Source organism: Manis pentadactyla, chromosome 1 (assembly GCF_030020395.1).
Source record: "Manis pentadactyla isolate mManPen7 chromosome 1, mManPen7.hap1, whole genome shotgun sequence".
Classification (NCBI taxonomy): domain Eukaryota; kingdom Metazoa; phylum Chordata; class Mammalia; order Pholidota; family Manidae; genus Manis; species Manis pentadactyla.
The window spans coordinates 117757848-117775867 of NC_080019.1; the positions used below are offsets into that span (position 1 = coordinate 117757848).

The 18020-nt window shown below is 41.5% G+C and overlaps 1 long non-coding RNA gene across 2 annotated transcripts in view; it reads left to right on the forward strand.

The window, feature by feature from the left end:
- Positions 1-11448, forward strand: part of LOC118907086 (uncharacterized) — a 29760-nt gene extending 18312 nt beyond the window's left edge. Inside the window, exon 6 of one of the 2 annotated variants that reach the window (XR_005022700.2) lies at positions 11183-11448. This is a non-coding gene — a long non-coding RNA (uncharacterized LOC118907086). The remainder of the gene's footprint in view (positions 1-11182) is intronic. The other variant, XR_005022699.2, reaches the window with a different exon arrangement.
- The last annotated feature ends 6572 nt before the right edge of the window (positions 11449-18020 follow it).

The following is an 18020-nucleotide window of genomic DNA, read 5'->3' on the forward strand; positions in this document are numbered from 1 at the left end:
CACAAACACACACAGTGCTGTATATTACAGTTTAAAAGAGATTTGCCAAATATGACTCCAAACATATGCTGCTTTACAGACCAATAGCAGCATATGAAAGGACCAATTTTCTTACGCCCTTGCTAAACCTTGATTTTTGTCAAAAGTTTTGGCTCAAAGTTTTTTTGCCAATCTGATAGTAAAAAGAATGTGCATTGCTGATGTTAATTTACATTTCAAATCTATTTCCTTTTACAATGTGAAATAATAAAAAGTGCTAACACTTCAAGTTAGTCAACCCCACTCAGCCTCACTTTTCTGCCTGTAGAATGGGGGTAGACACTACTTGGCCTTCGTTCAGTTTGTATAACGTTGTCATGAAAATGCCTCATAAACGATTAGCTCTTTCAAGTATTAGTTATTATATGACTTTTATAAGGTGAACATGATGCTCAGTGAGGTGGGTTACGTATTCCCAAGCACCAGTAAATGTTGTCCTATAGCTATACCACCTCCTGTCTTGTGTTGGAATATGTTTGGCCCATCTTTCTTAGCAATCTGACAGACTAGGACTTTGAGCTTTTGTTTATTTATTTGTTGGTTGGCTTGGGGTTTTGTTTGTTTGCTTGTCTCATTTTTTATTTAATAGAAGCACACGCAGAATAAGGCCTGGGTTAGCCTGATCAACAGTAGGACATTGTGTTACTAAACCCCAGACCTCCACTTCCAGGGAAATGCTCCAGGCTCTTCTAAGTTCACTTCTACTGTCACTACTGCACTGTTTGCTAGAGAAAAAAAGCACTCCCTATTTGAGGAGATGGAAGGTTTGCTAAGCCTAACACACAATCAGATTTATTACCAGACATGGGAGCACTGTGGAGGCACAGAGGACATTTTTCATTTTTTGGCCTCTGGGCTGCATTTCCCTTTCCTGGTAGCACACCACTCTCTATCCACAGGGTCTGCGTGGGCCTCATCCCACCCTGGGGGCGGGGGTGACACGACCCAGGCCTATCTCAATTAGCATACTGCCATCTCCAGCCCTAATGACCGGTGGATAGCAGGGCATGTGCTACAAAAAACCCAATCAGAATGAACCTTGGGATTTTTGCAGAGAAAGCAGGGAAAGAGTACTTTCATATTTCCCATGGCACATGGTCTTCAAAGGATTTAGTTCTGGAAACTTCTAATGACCTTCTTGAGGGAAAAGAGAGTCTTAGAAGGAAGGTAATATAAAGGAAGAGGACCTAAGAGCAAAACCAGACCCCAAGAACATTGCCAACATCAGATGTCCCCCTGGGCATCTCAGTCACACAAGCCAAGAAACACACCCTACCTAGACACACTCTTTTAAAACTTTTTTCTGCTTATGATGTTCTATCATTTGTAATACCTGATGCTGGTAGAACTACCCATACACATCCGTGCTCAGTGTTTGCCTCTGGACATGGGAGGTAGCATGGCATCATGGCAGAAGCCTAGGCCTGGAAGGCAGCAGAACTAGGTCTGTCACTGGCTTTGTCTCTTTGGGCTTCAGTTTACAGAGCATAAAGTGAGAGAGCTGGACAAGTAAGCTTGGGATACCTCCCTGTTCTGACACTCTGAATCTGTAAACCTGAAGCATTTGGTGCTCTTGTGACCATTGGAAGCTGTGACTGTTGAATACTGACTGTTTGAAGCATTTCATTCATTGTGTTAAAGGAAGGCTTAAGTGGCCACCAATGGAGGGGACCTAAAGAACATAAAACAATTCAGTTCTCTGTATCTCCACCAGAATTGGCTCCAGAAGAGGGTCAGGCTTTGCAAAAACACAAATCATTTTTCCCTTTGGGCTCCTTGGGAAAAGCTCTCAGGACTAAGGAGTGTGTCTCTCACTATTCATGGCTTGCCAGTGAGAACAGCCAAGAAGGAGAAGAGGTCACACGGCCAAGCCTGCTGCCAGCACAGGATGTTCTATGCAGCCGCTGGCTGGGCAAGGAAGAAGACTGCCCAACCCCTACTGAAGCTTCCTATAAAAGGTGGGCCCAGGAGGTGCCAAAACGTATTCTGCAATAATCTCTTACAAAGGTGACTAGAACTTCATAAGATTCAAATTCAACAATTGTTGGTTGTGTTCACTATGAAGTGGACATTATGTGAAGCATTACGCCAAGCATTTCGTATGCTTTCTTTTTTTAAAACTCACAACAATCTTACTGCACCCTAATATCACCTCCAGTTGCTATAGGAGCTAAAGTCCAAAGAGGTGAAGTTGAAGTAAACTGCCTAGGGACCTACAGCAACAGAGTTCCAGTTCATTTCCCTGCCCTGCGTGGCTGCTTTGCCTCCTCTCCCTGCCCTCCACTGGGCTGCGTACAGGATCCACAGACATGCGGGCCAGAAGCACGTGTACCGGTCATTGCCCTTCTCTCAGCTGCTCTTGTTAATGTTCTGGAATGGGGTGCATGTCACTTCATTGACTGGACTGTGAGTTCATCAGGGCCTGTGTGATCCAGCTATGTAGCTCCCAGAGTTCCCTGTTCACGAGAGGAATGTGAAAAGCAGCCCTCTCTGGCCCAGCTACTGACCCCAGAGGGGGCCTGAACTCAACCAGGGTCACAAACTGGAGCAGGCAGGCAGTGGAAACACAGGAAATTCCAAGCCAGGTATGAGATGGCAGGGAATGGTAGGAGGCGGAACAAAATGTTCAGGACCTGCCTAAGGCATTCTGGACCAAACGTTCAGAAAGACTAAATGCCAAACAAAACACACAGACCAAGCCCCAGAGCAACGGTATACAGCCCCCACTGCGATTCTACCCATGACCATTCAGCGTGGCATGGAATTGATGAGTGGCTCTCCCACCCTGGAATACTAGTTTTCCAAGACAGAGACTATGACTGAAAGGTTCCATATCTGGTTCTCATTTAACAAATTATGTGGCAGACAATGGGCATTTAATAAATACTTGATGTATATACTTAAAAAAAAAATCAAATTATCCAAACCACTATAACTTTCACTCCATAAAGCCACTCTACATGTCAACACTCTGTAAAGGGAATTATTGACTCGGTTTCCACTGCTGTAGGAACCAAAATACTGATAGTGTTAGGTGGAGAACCACCCAAATCAGGTATCTATAGGTACCATAATACTTAGAAGAGCCCTTTAGGACAATAAAATGTTTCCTTTACTGGTCCCCATACTCTAAAATGAGTGTTGTATATGCAGTTCATGATTCCATAGGATATCCGATCAATCATCCATTCACTCAACAGTTATGGTACTGAAACCATATAGGGCAAAACCAACACTGTCCTTCTCTCATGGAACTTATAGTCTGATAATCAACCAATCATGTAAATAAATGTACCATCCTAGTACAGTAAGAGCTCTGCAGTGTATACAGTGCTTTCAGAGGACTGGCCTGGGAGGACTAAGGATGTGATCCATGACCTGGCTAAACAGGGGGAGAAACAGCATTTGCAAAGGCCCTGTGTAAGAAGTGTGGCAAAGAAAAGGATGTGTAAGGCTAGAGTGGCTGAGCAGAGGAGGGAAAACATGGTTGAAGAGATTGATGGAAGTCTGACCATTCCAGGTTTGTAGAATATGGTAAGAATTTTTACCTTTATCCTATGAGCAATGTGAGTTATTTACTCTGCTAGTGGGAAAAAAAAAAAAAAAAAGGGTTGGGAGTTGGGAGATGCCAGAGCTCTCCCTTCTGCTAGCCTGTACCCTTTGCACAGGTACTTAGCAGTGCATTTCTCTCCATGGGATCTGTGGCAAGGGAGAAGATTTTTAAACTCTTTTGAATGGAAAAAGTTATTTCATTCTTAGAGTCTGAACTGCAAATGAGATTTCTCCTTCCAATGTACCATGACATTGCCACAGTAACACCATTAGACACCCTGCAGGCAGCAGGAGCTCAGAGCCCTAGTGTGAGTTACTTCATATCCAACACCACATAAGCCAGCAGTTTTTCATCTTTTGCATTGTGCAGACCACGTTTTAATTTGAAAAATATCACACAACTCCCACTTAATACTAGCTATAAATTTCAAAATTTAATGACAATACCATTTACCTCAAAACTGAAGTATTTTGGTATAAATTTAACAAAACTTGTGCAACGTCTATATGAGGGAAACCAGAGAACTCTGATTAGAGAAAGTAAAGATCTAAATAAATGGAGAGATATTCCAAGTACATGAATTGGAAAAGTCAATATTGTCAAGATATTAGTTCTTCCTAACTTGATCTATAAAGTCAACAGTCTGATGCAAGGAATTATTGATCCCAGCAAGTTATGTTGTGGATATCAAAGAGTGATTCTAAAGATTATATGGAAAGACAAAAGACCCACAACACTGCTAAGAACCTGTGCAAAGGGTACAGGCTAGCAGAAGGGAGAGCTCTGGCATCTCCCAACTCCCAACCCTTTTTTTTTTTTTTTTCCCACTAGCAGAGTAAATAACTCACATTGCTCATAGGATAAAGGTAAAAACAACACAGTATTAATGAAGAACAAAGTTGGGAGACTTCCACTACCCAACTACAAGACTTCCTATAAAGCTACAGTAATCATGACAGTGTGGCACTGGCTAAAGAATATAGAAATAAACTAATGGAACAGAACATACACAAATATAGTCAACTGTCTGTGACAAAAGAGGAAGGGCAATTCCATAGAGAAAGGATAATCTTTTCAACAAATGGTGCTGACACAATTGGACATTCACATGCAAAAAAGTGAATCTAAATATAGACTTTGCCCCTTTACAAAATTTAGTCAAAATGGGTTAAGATCTAAATATAACTCAAAACTATACAACTCTTAGAAGATAATCTTGGTACCCTTGGGTTTGGTAATGCTTATTTAGAAACTACACCAAAAGCCCAACATATAAAAATTAAAAATTGACAAGTTGGGCTTCATTAAAACTAAAATATTCTACTTTGTAAAATACATGGTTAAGAGAATAAAAAAAATAAGCCACAGAGTGGGAGAAAATATTTGCAAACACATATTATCTGATAAAGAGCTACTATCAAAAATATACAAAGACCTCTTAAAACTCAGCAATTAGAAAACAGCCTATCGAATAAAAATATAGGAAAAGATCTGAACAGACACCTTACCAAAGAAGATAAATATGGCAAATAAGCATATTTGAAAATGATGAACAACATAGGTCAATAGGGAATTTCAAATTAATGAGATTAACTTGAAATTAATTTGAGATACCACTATATACCTATTAGAATGGCCAAAATCCATAATACTGAGAACACCAAATGCTGATGGGGATGTAGAGCAACAGAAATTCTCATTCATTGTTGGTGAGAATACAAAATAATATAGCCACCTTAGAAGACAGTTTGGCAATTTGTCACAAAATTCAGCATTCTCATTCCTTGGAATTTTCTCAGATGAATTTATAAGTTATGACTACACAAGAGCCTACCACATGGATGCTAATAGCAACCTCTTTGATGATTGTTAAAAGTTGGAAGCAACCAAGATGCTCTTCAATAGGAGACCGCATAAACAAACTGTGGTACATACATACAATGAAATATTTTTCAGTGATGAAAATAAATGAACTATCAATCAATGAAAAGATATGAACATTAAAATGCATACTGTTAAGTGAAAGAACCAATCTAAAAAGGCTGAAAACTACATGATTTCAATTTTATAAGATTTGGGAAAGGGAAAACTATAGAGACAATAAAAAGAGTAGTGATTCAGGGAGAGGAAAGGAGGGATGAATTAGTGGAACATAGGGAATTTTTAGGGCAGTGAAACAATTCTATATGATGCTGTAATGGTGGATACATGTCCCAGTACATTTGTCAAACCCATAGAATATACAATACCAAGACTAAACCCTAATATAAACTATGGACTTTATTTAATAAGAGTGTACAATATTGTCTCAGCAACTAAAAAATTTACCATATTAATGTAAGAAATTAGTAAGAGGGGAATCGTAGGGAGAAAGACAAGAAGGTGTATGGGAATGCTCTGTAATTTCCAATCCACCTTTCTATAAACCTAAAACTGCCCCAAAATAATGTATATTAACTTAAAAATGCCAATGATTGATAAAATATATGACACAAAAACATGGTTTTAGTAGCATGGTTTTAAAAATTATATTTGATTAATCACACCACCACCCATAGACATTTGAGAAATACAAATACATATGAGTAAAATATGCCTGTCTTTTGCAGTCTCTAGACAATCTTGAGCACACTTACAGATTCAGAGATTTTCTTGCAATGACTCCAATCTGGAGTTTGGGAGTCACTGCTGAAGGATTCATGAACATTTCTTGATTAGTGAGTGAAACATGCTCCCTGGGAAGGTGAAGAAAATACTGCCTGCAGGTCAGAGTTGTTAATGTCAAATTCTCAGTTCTGGGAGATGGATTTTTCTCACTGCACAGAAGGGAGGATTGAGTAAGAGACTGTGTGTAAAAGCATCAAGAATAGTGCACAGCACACGGTAGCTGCTCAATATGTATTAACCAAATCGGAACCTGGTGTTATAAAGCAGATCAATCATCAGGCATTGGATTGGATTGGCTGACACCCAATGTCTCTTCCACTTGGGTCTGTGACTCAGGCTCCACCCCCTTTTTAATGCTTTGGGACCTCATTTCTGTTCCAGGCCAAAAGTTCTGTCACTATACGATTGGGTATGGGAAGAGCTATATGTAACAGTAGCAAAGATCTTGGGAGGGCACCCTATCCGACTCACTCTCCAATTTGCCTTCATACACCATTTGTCACATGCACTTAAAGCATGAGACCCAAAAGCAGAACTTTTGAGGGTGTCAATATATTTCAGGGTAGGAGAAGAAACTGAAAACTGCCCTGTCCCTCCTTAGTGATATAGCAGCTAAAAAAATTATGAAAAGGTCATCCAAAATCACAATGTTCTGGAGGAATTAAATATATATTTATCATGACCCACAAAGGTTTCACTGCATTTCTTCATTCACAGTATTTATTCATTCAGCTCCAACTCTATGCAAGGCACTGGCAGTGTTGTGCATTGAGCCTGCTAACTCTAGTCCATGTGAAAACATGTCCTTTTCATGTTCCTTATCACCTTAACTGCATAGGGATCCAACCATTCCTACCCTGCTCTACTGGTCCTGGAGTCTTTGCTTCCAGCAAGTGACTGACCATACCTCTGGAATGGTGAAGGGTCTGGAAACAGTGTCATGAGAAACCTAAAGAAACTGGGGAGTCCACTGTTATTTAACATAGTACTGGAGGTCCTAGCCACAGCAATTAGACAAAACAAAGAAATACAAGGAATCCAAATTGGTAAAGAAGAAGTTAAACTGTCACTATTTGCAGATGACATGATATTGTACATAAAAAACCCTAAAGACTCCACTCTAAAACTACTAGAACTGACATCAGAATACAGCAAAGTTGCAGGATACAAAATTAACACACAGAAAACTGTGGCTTTCCTATACACTAACAATGAACTAACAGAAAGAGAAATCAGGAAAACAATTCCATTCACAATTGCATCAAAAAGAATAAAATACTTAGGAATAAACCTTACCAAGGAAGTGAAAGACCTATACCCTGAAAACTTTAAGACACTCTTAAGACAAATTAAAGAGGTCACTAACAAATGGAAACTCATCCCATGCTCTTGGCTAGGAAGAATTAATATCGTCAAAATGGCCATCCTGCCCAAAGCAATATACAGATTTGATGCAATCCCTATCAAATTACCAACAACATTCTTCAACGAACTAGAACAAATAGTTCAAAAATTCATATGGAAACACCAAAGACCCTGAATAGCCAAAGCAATCCTGAGAAGGAAGAATAAAATGGGGGGGATCTCACTCCCCAACTTCAAGCTCTACTACAAAGCTATAGTAATCAAGACAGTTTGGTACTGGCACAAGAACAGAGCCACAGACCAGTGGAACAGAATAGAAACCCCAGATATTAACCCAAACATATATGGTCAATTAATATATGATAAAGGAGCCATGGACATACAATGGGGAAATGACAGTCTTTTCAACAGATGGTGCTGGCAAAACTGGACAGCTACATGTAAGAGAATGAAACTGGATCACTGTCTAACCCCATACACAAAAGTAAATTTGAAATGGATCAAAGACCTGAATGTAAGTTATGAAACCATAAAATTCTTAGAAAAAAACATAGGCAAAAATCTCTTGGACATAAACATGAGCAACTTCTTCACGAACATATCTCCCTGGGTAAGGGAAACAAAAGCAAAAATGAACAAGTGGGACTACATCAAGCTGAAAAGCTTCTGTACAGCAAAGGACACCATCAATAAAACAAAAAGGTACCTTATGGTAAGGGAGAATATATTCATAAATGACAGATCCAATAAAGGGTTGACATCCAAAACATATAAAGAGCTCACACACCTCAACAAACAAAAAGCAAATGATACAATTAAAAAATGGGCAGAGGAGCTGAACAATCAGTTCTCCAAAGAAGAAATTCAGATGGCCAACAGACACATGAAAAGATGCTCCACATCGCTAGTCATCAGAGAAATGCAAATTAAAACCACAATGAGATACCACCTCACACCAGTAAGGATGGCCACCATCCAAAAGACAAACAACAACAAATGTTGGTGAGGTTGTGGAGAAAGGGGAACCCTCCTACACTGCTGGTGGGAATGTAAATTAGTTCAACCATTGTGGAAAGCAGTATGGAGGTTCCTCAAAAAGCTCAAAATAGAAATACCATTTGACCCAGGAATTCCACTTCTAGGAATTTACCCTAAGAATGCAGCAGCCCGGTTTGAAAAAGACAGATGCACCCCTATGTTTATCGCAGCACTATTTACAATAGCCAAGAAATGGAAGCAACCTAAGTATCCATCAATAGATGAATGGATAAAGATGTGGTACATATACACAATGGAATATTATTCATCCATAAGAAGAAAACAAATCCTACCATTCGCCACAACATGGATGGAGCTAGAGGATATTATGCTCAGTGAAATAAGCCAGGCGGAGTAAGACAAGTACCAAATGATTTCACTCATCTGTGGAGTATAAGAACAAAGGAAAACTGAAGGAACAAAACAGCAGCAGAATCTGAGAACTCAAGAATGGACTAACAGTTACCAAAGGGAAAGGGACTGGGCAGCAGGGGTGGGAAGGGAGGGATAAGGGCAGGGAAAAAGAAAGGGGGCGTTACAATTAGCATGTATAATGTGGGGGGTGCATAGGGAGGGCTGTGCAACACAGAGAAGACAAGTAGTGATTCTATAGCATCTTACTACGTTGATGGACAGTGACTGTAATGGGGTTTGTGGCAGGGGGACTTGGTGAAGGGAGGAGTCTAGTAACCATAATGTTCTTCATGTAATTGTAAATTAATGATAATAAAATAAATTTTTAAAAAAAGAAAGAAACTGGGGAGTTTTGTTGGTGATGAAAGAACCTAGGAGACACATGATCCCTGATTTCACAAATCTGAAGGACCATCATATGGAAGAGATTGATTTTTTCTGGTGTGGAGCCAGGAACCAGAATAACAAACTGGTTCTGGAAGTGATAGAGAGTGTCGTTGATGACATTGCTGATGACTGTCACTGATGTCATGTCAGCCAGAGAAAGAAGCTTTTAAGTATGAAATAGACTGCATCGACAGACAGTGAGCTTGCTGTTACTGGAGGTATTCAGAAGTCAGATAGAACTGCCCAAGAGGCAGGGAGTTTACAGAGGAGATACTTTCCACAAACTTGGAAGCAGTGGGATTGATCTTAATAACTTCACTTCTCACTTCAAATCTGCTCCTATGAGGGTGGCTGTATACAATGATTTCTGCATTATGATCAGCTAGTACTCTGTCTCAGTTCTGTGTACGTACACATGCTTCAGAGTTTGTGAAGTGCTTTCAATCACATGGTCTTATTAACTCCTAAGGACACATGTTTTGAGAAAATTAATAGAAGGGTTGTTATATTCATTTAAGAGTTGAGGAATCAAAAGAAAGGGAAGGCCAAGAGAAGCAAATCAATGATGAAATCAAAGAAAATTATCAGATTTCAGTGGGATCCCACTCTTCCTGTTATGAAATCACAGGCCAAGACCACTTGTCTCCTTTTCAGAATGAACAGGTGAAGACTATCAGATTCCAGATCAGGGAGGTATGTTTTCCAAGGAGCTAAGAAGCAATCATTGATATCCAAGATGGGGCATGACATTTTCTCCATGCTCCAAAAGTAGAAAATACTGAGTCTTTGAAGTTGATGAACTTACTACCAATGGGTCAGTGTCTTTCATGCTCCAAGGTGAGACCATGCTGACCACTGGCCAGGTGTGGAGAATCAAGGCCTTTGTCCAGAGTGGGCAAGAAAGAAGAGAGAAGGTGGTAGTCTAGGGATGATGTAAACTGGGAAAGTCCCAGAGGGTAACCAGGAAATCAAGAAGCACTTGTTTCTTCCTGTAAGAATGTCTTGCATCTGGAAATGCAGTCCAGTGACCCACTCCCTCCAAAGAAATACAGATTGAACAAACAGAAAATTCCCAAAGGCTAATGAAGGGATTAATCGCTATGTAATAATCATGTTGTGCTCTTCTTCTCTGAGGTCTTTCATCTGTAGATCTTGAAAAGTTTTGCAAACATTAATTAAATGTTATACCATTCCTTTGAAGTGAGTATTATTAAGTCCATTTTCCAGATGAGAAAACTGATAGTCTAAGGGGGTTGCCCAGGGGCTACCCAACCAAGATTCCAGGAGGCCAAGCATTTCAGACTTCAGTTGTGCAGAGCTCTGGACCTCACAGGGAGAGTGAGACAGGCAATCAGGCAGTGCTTTATCCAAACTCTGAGAAAGAAAGATTCATGAAGGAGTATTCTGCACACTGGTCCACAAGTTCTGTAAGAACATGGAAGGGCTTTTCCCTTATCAAAGGGACTGGGTCCAAAACCATAAGTCTTACAGATAGATGCCATGAATCATTCCTTAGCCTTCCAATGAGATGTCATGTCTCCTTTTCAAAGCTGCCAAAGACTGTTGTTGTTACTTCTTTTATGCTCTACTTTGGGTTATAATTATTTATGTTGGCATCTGGTTTTTCTCTTAAGACTTCATAGAAGGGTATCTTTTATTATCCTTTTGCCTGGGTCATAGTATGAGGTCATAAGTAAATATGTTTTTACTTTACTTCAGGTGAGGCTGGTGGGAAAAGTCAGAGCAGCAGACAACTTCTGCAACGTGCCAGGACCAAAGTTGATGACATTTATTTTTCCCAGAGACAACAAGCCTTGCCTAAAACCCATGTTTTCATATGAATAAAGGCACTTTTGGGTTTTCATGACGGCCAAAATCTCTGTTTTTACCTTAGAAGCCAATATTCAGTTGGGATGTTCAAGCCTGGCCAAAATTCAGTGAAGAAGTGTGAAGAAAGTGAAGATTCCTATGGCCAGGATTCTCACCTGGCCCTGGTCTGCTTGCTCACTACACACATGTGGGTGATACATTGTTACTAACTCCATACAAAAGAGTTCTGTCCAGTGCTCTGGGCTGCTGCACAGCTGCAGGCCTTCAAGGCTGCAGGACAGCAGAGGCTGGAGTGGTGGACGTGCTGAGGACAGAGACCAAGACAGCTATGGGGCAGAGAGACCCAGAGGCAGAGACTGGCTTGCTGCATGCCGACTCACTCTGAGTGGACGGGATTATACTGACTGACCTGCCACCATGGGAATATAGTTGGGTATAAACGCTTTTACCCCAAGAACATTTCACTGTCTTTTTTTTTCAGTCTCACTAAATCCCTAGTGAACTTGCCCAGGGCTGAAACACATTGGCGAGACAAGAAGATTCACAGAAAGCCATGTGATGAGCACATTTGGTAATAACAGACTTTATATGAACATCATGCTTTATAAATTTTATAAAACATTTTTATAAGCACTTTCAAATTTAATCCTATTAAGACACCATAAAGTGGACAATAGAGAGGTCATTGTATTATTTTATCAATGAATGTTATCAAGGTTAAATGACCTGCTCTAGATCACACAATTATTAAATAACAGAACTGTGGCAGAAACCAAACAACCTAGAGAAAGACCACTCTGTATTCCACAACTTCCTTTCCCTTTCCAGCCTTCCAAAATTGGAATTTTCTTCATAATTTCTTTTTTGCCCATCACTGTGCTTGCAACCTGTGCCTGAGCAGGGTCTGTGCTAAACCACTTTGGGTCCTTTTTGAGCCCTCATCACTTTGAGGGCAATGTTTGCCTAGCTGGCAAACCAGAGCTCACCTGAACATGATTTGACTTGCAAGGAAGAGGTTAGCAGTAAGTGCAGTTTTACTGGTTTAGGAGCCCACTTTAAAAAAGACAAAAGAGAAGAAAATCTCCATAAGAGATGTCATTTGAAAATCCACTAGAATATTTTGATGCAGTTGTCTAAGATGGAGAGATGGAATACTTTGGCTATAGTTCCAGTGTCACTAACCAACTATGGGTCATTGTTTTCAGTCCACAAGTATTTAATGAACACCTCCTACATGCATAAATATTGCACTAGGGGTCAGGGACACAGAAATGAAAAAGATTTATTTCTTGCTCTTGAGGAGCTAACAATGTATCAGACAAGACATACAACCAAGCAGGTAAAAACATTACAAAGCAATGTGCACTTTGATGGAGGTGTAACATGTAACACTGCTGAGAATTCTCCCAGAGGAGAAAAGGAAACCAAGTGCTGGCCCTGTCTGAGCACAGGGTGCTGTGGGAGTGCACGGTTTGCATGCCCATGAAGCCAGGCCTGCCAACAGAGATCCTCTGCGGTGCATAGTTTCTCTCTTGAGGGAAGTATACAAGTGAGGACAATGAATGGTATAGAAATGAAGATTCCCAGGGACCTAGGAGTGAGCTGAAGCCACCAGGCAGGAGAAACATGGGATAGAAGAAAAATAGAGGCAAGAGGTCAGCAGCCACTGAGGGAAGAAGTCCTGGGGGTAAGGACAAGCTGAGGCATGAGAATGCCAGCACAACCGAGAAGCAATGGGCCTCCACAGATGAGGGGCTGTTTCCAGAATGTTAGCAACTTTTTCTAATAGCCCAGCCTCACAGCCTCAAAGAGGCTTTACATTTAATTTCTCCATTATATTCGATTCTCATAACCTGAGGTAAACAGCATCTCTCTGATTCTTGCAAACTGGACAAAACGAATCCAAATTTATAAAAGTGTTTTACATACTTATAAAACATCATGCTTTATGCAAGGGAGACTTGCAGCTGAAAGACTCCACTGGCAGCCAAAACAAAGACAAAATTAGTCCTGCAGGTGGGTGAGGATGTAAGCATAGGCTACTCTTGACAGTACTGTCTGCACCTTTCTGAGACTCCCCCAAAAGCACAATCACTGTGCCCTCAAGTCCATGCCTACTCCTCAGACACTGCCTGTGCTAAAACAGGAATCACTAACTACTTGATAATTGCATGGCAATAACTCAAGTGTTGGCCATCCCACTCTCTGTTTTTCCAAAGGAGCCTTCTGTGCTGAGCCTTTGGGCCGATCTGCTTTATTTGTCTCAACTCACTAGCATGCCATCAATAATTACAGATTCAACACCAGCAGCTTTTCCCCCTCTAATAATCATATCTGAGTTATCTATGAAGATAATTAACCTTCTTTAAGTGTCCTAGGAAGCTTTCCTCGACACAACAGGCGGTGAACTCTGTCAATCACCTTTTCCTTTTGTTCTAGTATTAGTATCAGGTTAGTCCCCCTGTACCAGGCAGTGATGGCTGCTCCCTGTGACATTCTCCCCATCCTAAATCTCATATGATAATCATTATTGTCTTCAGCATCCTTCCAGAAGTTGCTTTATTCACATGACTTGGCAGTCAGTTCCACAGACCTCCCAGGCAGCACACTGCTCACAAGCCTGCAAGGCAGATCAGATGAGCCTCTCCAGGGTCCTGATGAGAAAAGAAGGGAAGTGACCTGGCCAAGATTTCGGAGCAAGGTAAACTCCCTCTTTTTAGTTTCAGACCCACCCAACTACACTCCAAACACATTATGACCATGCCCGGTAATTCCCTTGTGATTTTGCTGAGTGTCCACCATGTGCTGGTCCTCTACTAAACCCGTACATTCAGACATGAAGAAGAGGAAAGAAAACCACAGCAAGTTCCCAGCCAGGGCTGGATTCAGCTAACCATGCTGCAAAAAATGCTTCTTTTATCCATTCATCCAGGAAGTATCTAGCAGACACTTGTGTCTGGCCCTTTAAGGACTTCATAAATCCCACTTTTCCTAGGAGCACCCCTCCAGCCTACCACATGACAGTCATTACAGTCCCCAGCATGCTTCTTTCATGTCTACTTGCCATGCTTCAGCTGTCCCTCACCCCATGTTTGGAGCCCCCCATCCCAGGGAAATTGAGCTCTGCAACAGAGCTTATTCACAGTGGGCACTTAATCAGTGTTTGTCAATTAAATATATGCAAGATGTATGAACACCTCATCAGCAGATGTGGGATTGCTATTACCTGAAGTCCTGGCTGTTAAATAACGAGAATGACTGAAACAGCAGCAAAAGCAATTTTTCTTAAGGGCTCTTGGTGTCTGTACATCTCCTGGGACACAGGCAGATGTGTCCCTTATTCTGGGCTCTTCTAAGCAGAACCATACTCCTTCTTTCAGGTTTTATTGATCTCACCAAAAGCTATGACGTTTATTCTGTGATCTTAGGCCTCAACAAGCCAGTAAAATAGGTGCAGAAATAATGCTTATCCTAATTTTCCCAAGGTTAGACAGGGAAGTGACTGCTCCAGATCTAAGAGCTAATGTGTGGCAGAGCCTGGACTCAAACTCTCCTTTCTTGGTTTGGAGTTCTCGGTATTGAACATACCTATGCACTGTGACAAATCATAATAATTATAGAAAGCCAAACCCAGCAGAGCTGCGGTGAAAGATGGGCTTGTTTTTACCTTCAAATATTTTTTTGGTAGCTGCCCAAATGTAGTTGATTTGTATAAATCTAAACTGGGCTATATATTTGCTAATAATCTGTAATAAACAGAGTTGTACCAGCATGCAAAGAACACAGGTGAGGAAAGGCTTACTGAGGCTCATTTGCATTCCGTTATCAAAATAAGATATGTAAAGTACCTCACGGGAGAAATCAGAATTTTTGAACACTGATATTTCACAGGCCAGTGATTTTTAATAGTTCTAGAGACACCAATGCCTGTCTGTGTCTGCAACTGTTCTTCACACACACTTATATTTAGTTGGAGAGAATGCTGATGGATAAATAAAAGCAAATTGCAACTGACACACAATATCAGTTCAGGGTTATGCTCCAACAGCTTGAGGACACTTTGTGGCTAAATTTCTTTTATCGAACATGTCAAGGCGGCTCCAATCTATTTTAGTTTAGAGGAACTCTTTTGCTTAGTTTTATAATATGCAAAAATTAGAAGTAGACATACAAACAGATAAGCTATTAAATTTTAAATGAAATTAGTAAATATCATTTATCTCTTTTATAATAACCTGAGACCAGGGAGATAGCAGAGCAATCTTTTGATCAGCCTTTAATTATTTATTTCCCACTAGAACATGTTGAAATGGAGGTGCCTACATCACTCTATATGTGCTTTGGTCCCATTTCCCTCATTTCTATCCAGTTTAGAGGACTACTACCCCGGTGGGAATTGAGAAGACAGTTGTGGGCAAGAATAAATTTCCCTACCACGTGTCTGTTAGGAGAGGAAGACTTTTTCCCTGCTCTCCGATGGTGCCTTCTGGGTAGGGAGCTACAAAGCTGGGATACCTCCGGTCTCTCTGCACCCCTCCCTAGGTAGAGAACCATCTGGTGAGCCATTTGGAAGTAGGATAATGGCTTGGCACCTTCCCACTTCCTCTGCTCTTCAGCCTGCCCTCTGAGAATATGTGCTCTTGATTGCCCTCGTCTCACTGTAAACAAGCAGTCAAGGCCTTGGACACATGAGAGCCCCTTATCAGTCCAGCACTGCTGGTGGCAGGATAGGTAAGTCAACATAATCCTGGGTGCAGGATGAGGAAATCCACTTGCCTCGAGACATAGACCACTCTTTCCAGAGAGGCCAAGTGATACATACACAACCCGCAGCCCAACAGGTGGGGGCAGCTTCTCCCTCAGAGCCCAGGCCCTTTATCCTGCTGCACGGCAGGCACTTGTTACGCATTTAGTGAATTACAGGGGCAGCCTGGCAAGAACTTAGATGTCTGGATTTGGGTGCTCTCTCACCAGACCGTTGCTGTGGTCACCAGGAATCACACTCCAGTCTGTCAAATAGCATATACAGGCCATTTGTGGCATATTCCCACACAGGATGCTTCTGGTTCATCCCAGCTTCCTGCGGAAACCAAAGGGACTGGCAAAGGGGCTGTCTTTCCCACAAGGTTCTTCCCCTTTCGGGGATCTTGGACTTACCAGACTCACCACTGAGGGGGATGCTTCTCAAGCCATTTCTTTCACATGTGCAGCAGACACAGCCTTTCGGGCCCTCTCCTCCTGTCTCTTCTCCAGTTCTTTCCCAGGTGCCAAAGGAAAATCTCTCTTCTTTATTTCTCCTTCATCAACCCTGGCATGAGTCCTCGACCTCTCTCAGACTGACCACCTGAAGAGCAGCACTGATGATACCCCAGTGAATGGCAAAGGAAGACTCATTTTGCAGGGAAATTAGCATTACAAAGAACCTGTTTCATCAGCTCCTCCAAGTCCTTGAAAATGCCCAGAAATTACTCTGAGCAATTCTGTAAAAGTCCCTATCAATACCCCATATTCTGTTTTCCTCAAATACCAGTGTGCCACCTAAAAACTCAAGCAAAAATAGCACACTGTAATTTAAATTACCACAGTGTGTTTTACTATTATTAACACAAACATACTATGCTTCAATCATCTGATGGGGCCCAGGGACTGTAGATAGATGGGCTGGGGCTCTGCTTAGCATCTAACGCATGTAAGCATGCCATGAGCCTCAAAGAATCAGCCCACAGGTAAGTTGGGCGTGCTCTGTGATCCTTAGCGAATTCCTCAAGGAGCTCTAACGGAATTGAACAGTTGAAATGTGCAAGCTAATCACTGCAAACAATATTGACCCTCTTTTCAAAAAATGGTGAATTATTGCATTCAAACAATTTTTACCAGGTTGGAGTGGAATATACATCTCAGGGGACTGTTAGGTTTTTACTTTAAGCACTGTATTCCAATCTGATCCAGGGTGTTCTCAGTGTTCCTTTTTGACTCAGGGGCCAAGGTACATATGTCTGGTTCTTTTCAGGCCTGTTGTTCCACCTCCTTAGTCTGAGGAGTGGCACAGGAAATCCACATTGTGGTGGTTGTGCACCAGGGGTCCCTTTGTTATCATACCCTTCATGCAGCATGCAACAGGACTCAGGACATGATATGGACTACAGAAAAGGGTTTATTGGGAAAACTTACCAAGTAAAAGTCAGCAGTAGAAGGTATGTGAGCCAGTCTCTTCCTTTTTCATGGAGAGGCATACTAGAGCCAGGATACCCTGCAAGATCTGCCAGACCTGCATGTTCCCTTTTAAAGGTCATGTTTGAGAGCATACTCATGTGGGGTGGGGAGCTTTGGCTTGCAAGATGCTAGGCTGTCTGGCTTTTACATGCCAGAGAGTTTCAATGTTTACAGGAATTACCAAGAAAGCAAGCTAACTACCTATTGCCTGCAAGCTCTGGGGATCATGGGAAGTTGGGTTCAGAAGCAGCCCCTTCTACCTGGGAGAGAAAATCTCCTGCCAGGTCCCATCAGAAGCTGAATTTGGGTGCAGTTCCTCCTTCTGGGGAAGGAATGCCACTAGTCCCATAGAAATCCAGAATGAGTTCCCAGGGACATTTTTAGGCAATCCTGCTTCTTGCACCAGAGTGTCACACTGAAAGTAGTCAAAAACCTAATTGTATGCCAGGTGATTTCTCCATTTCCAAGTTGCCTTTGAACACAATGACACCTGTACCTTCTACTCCATCTTCCT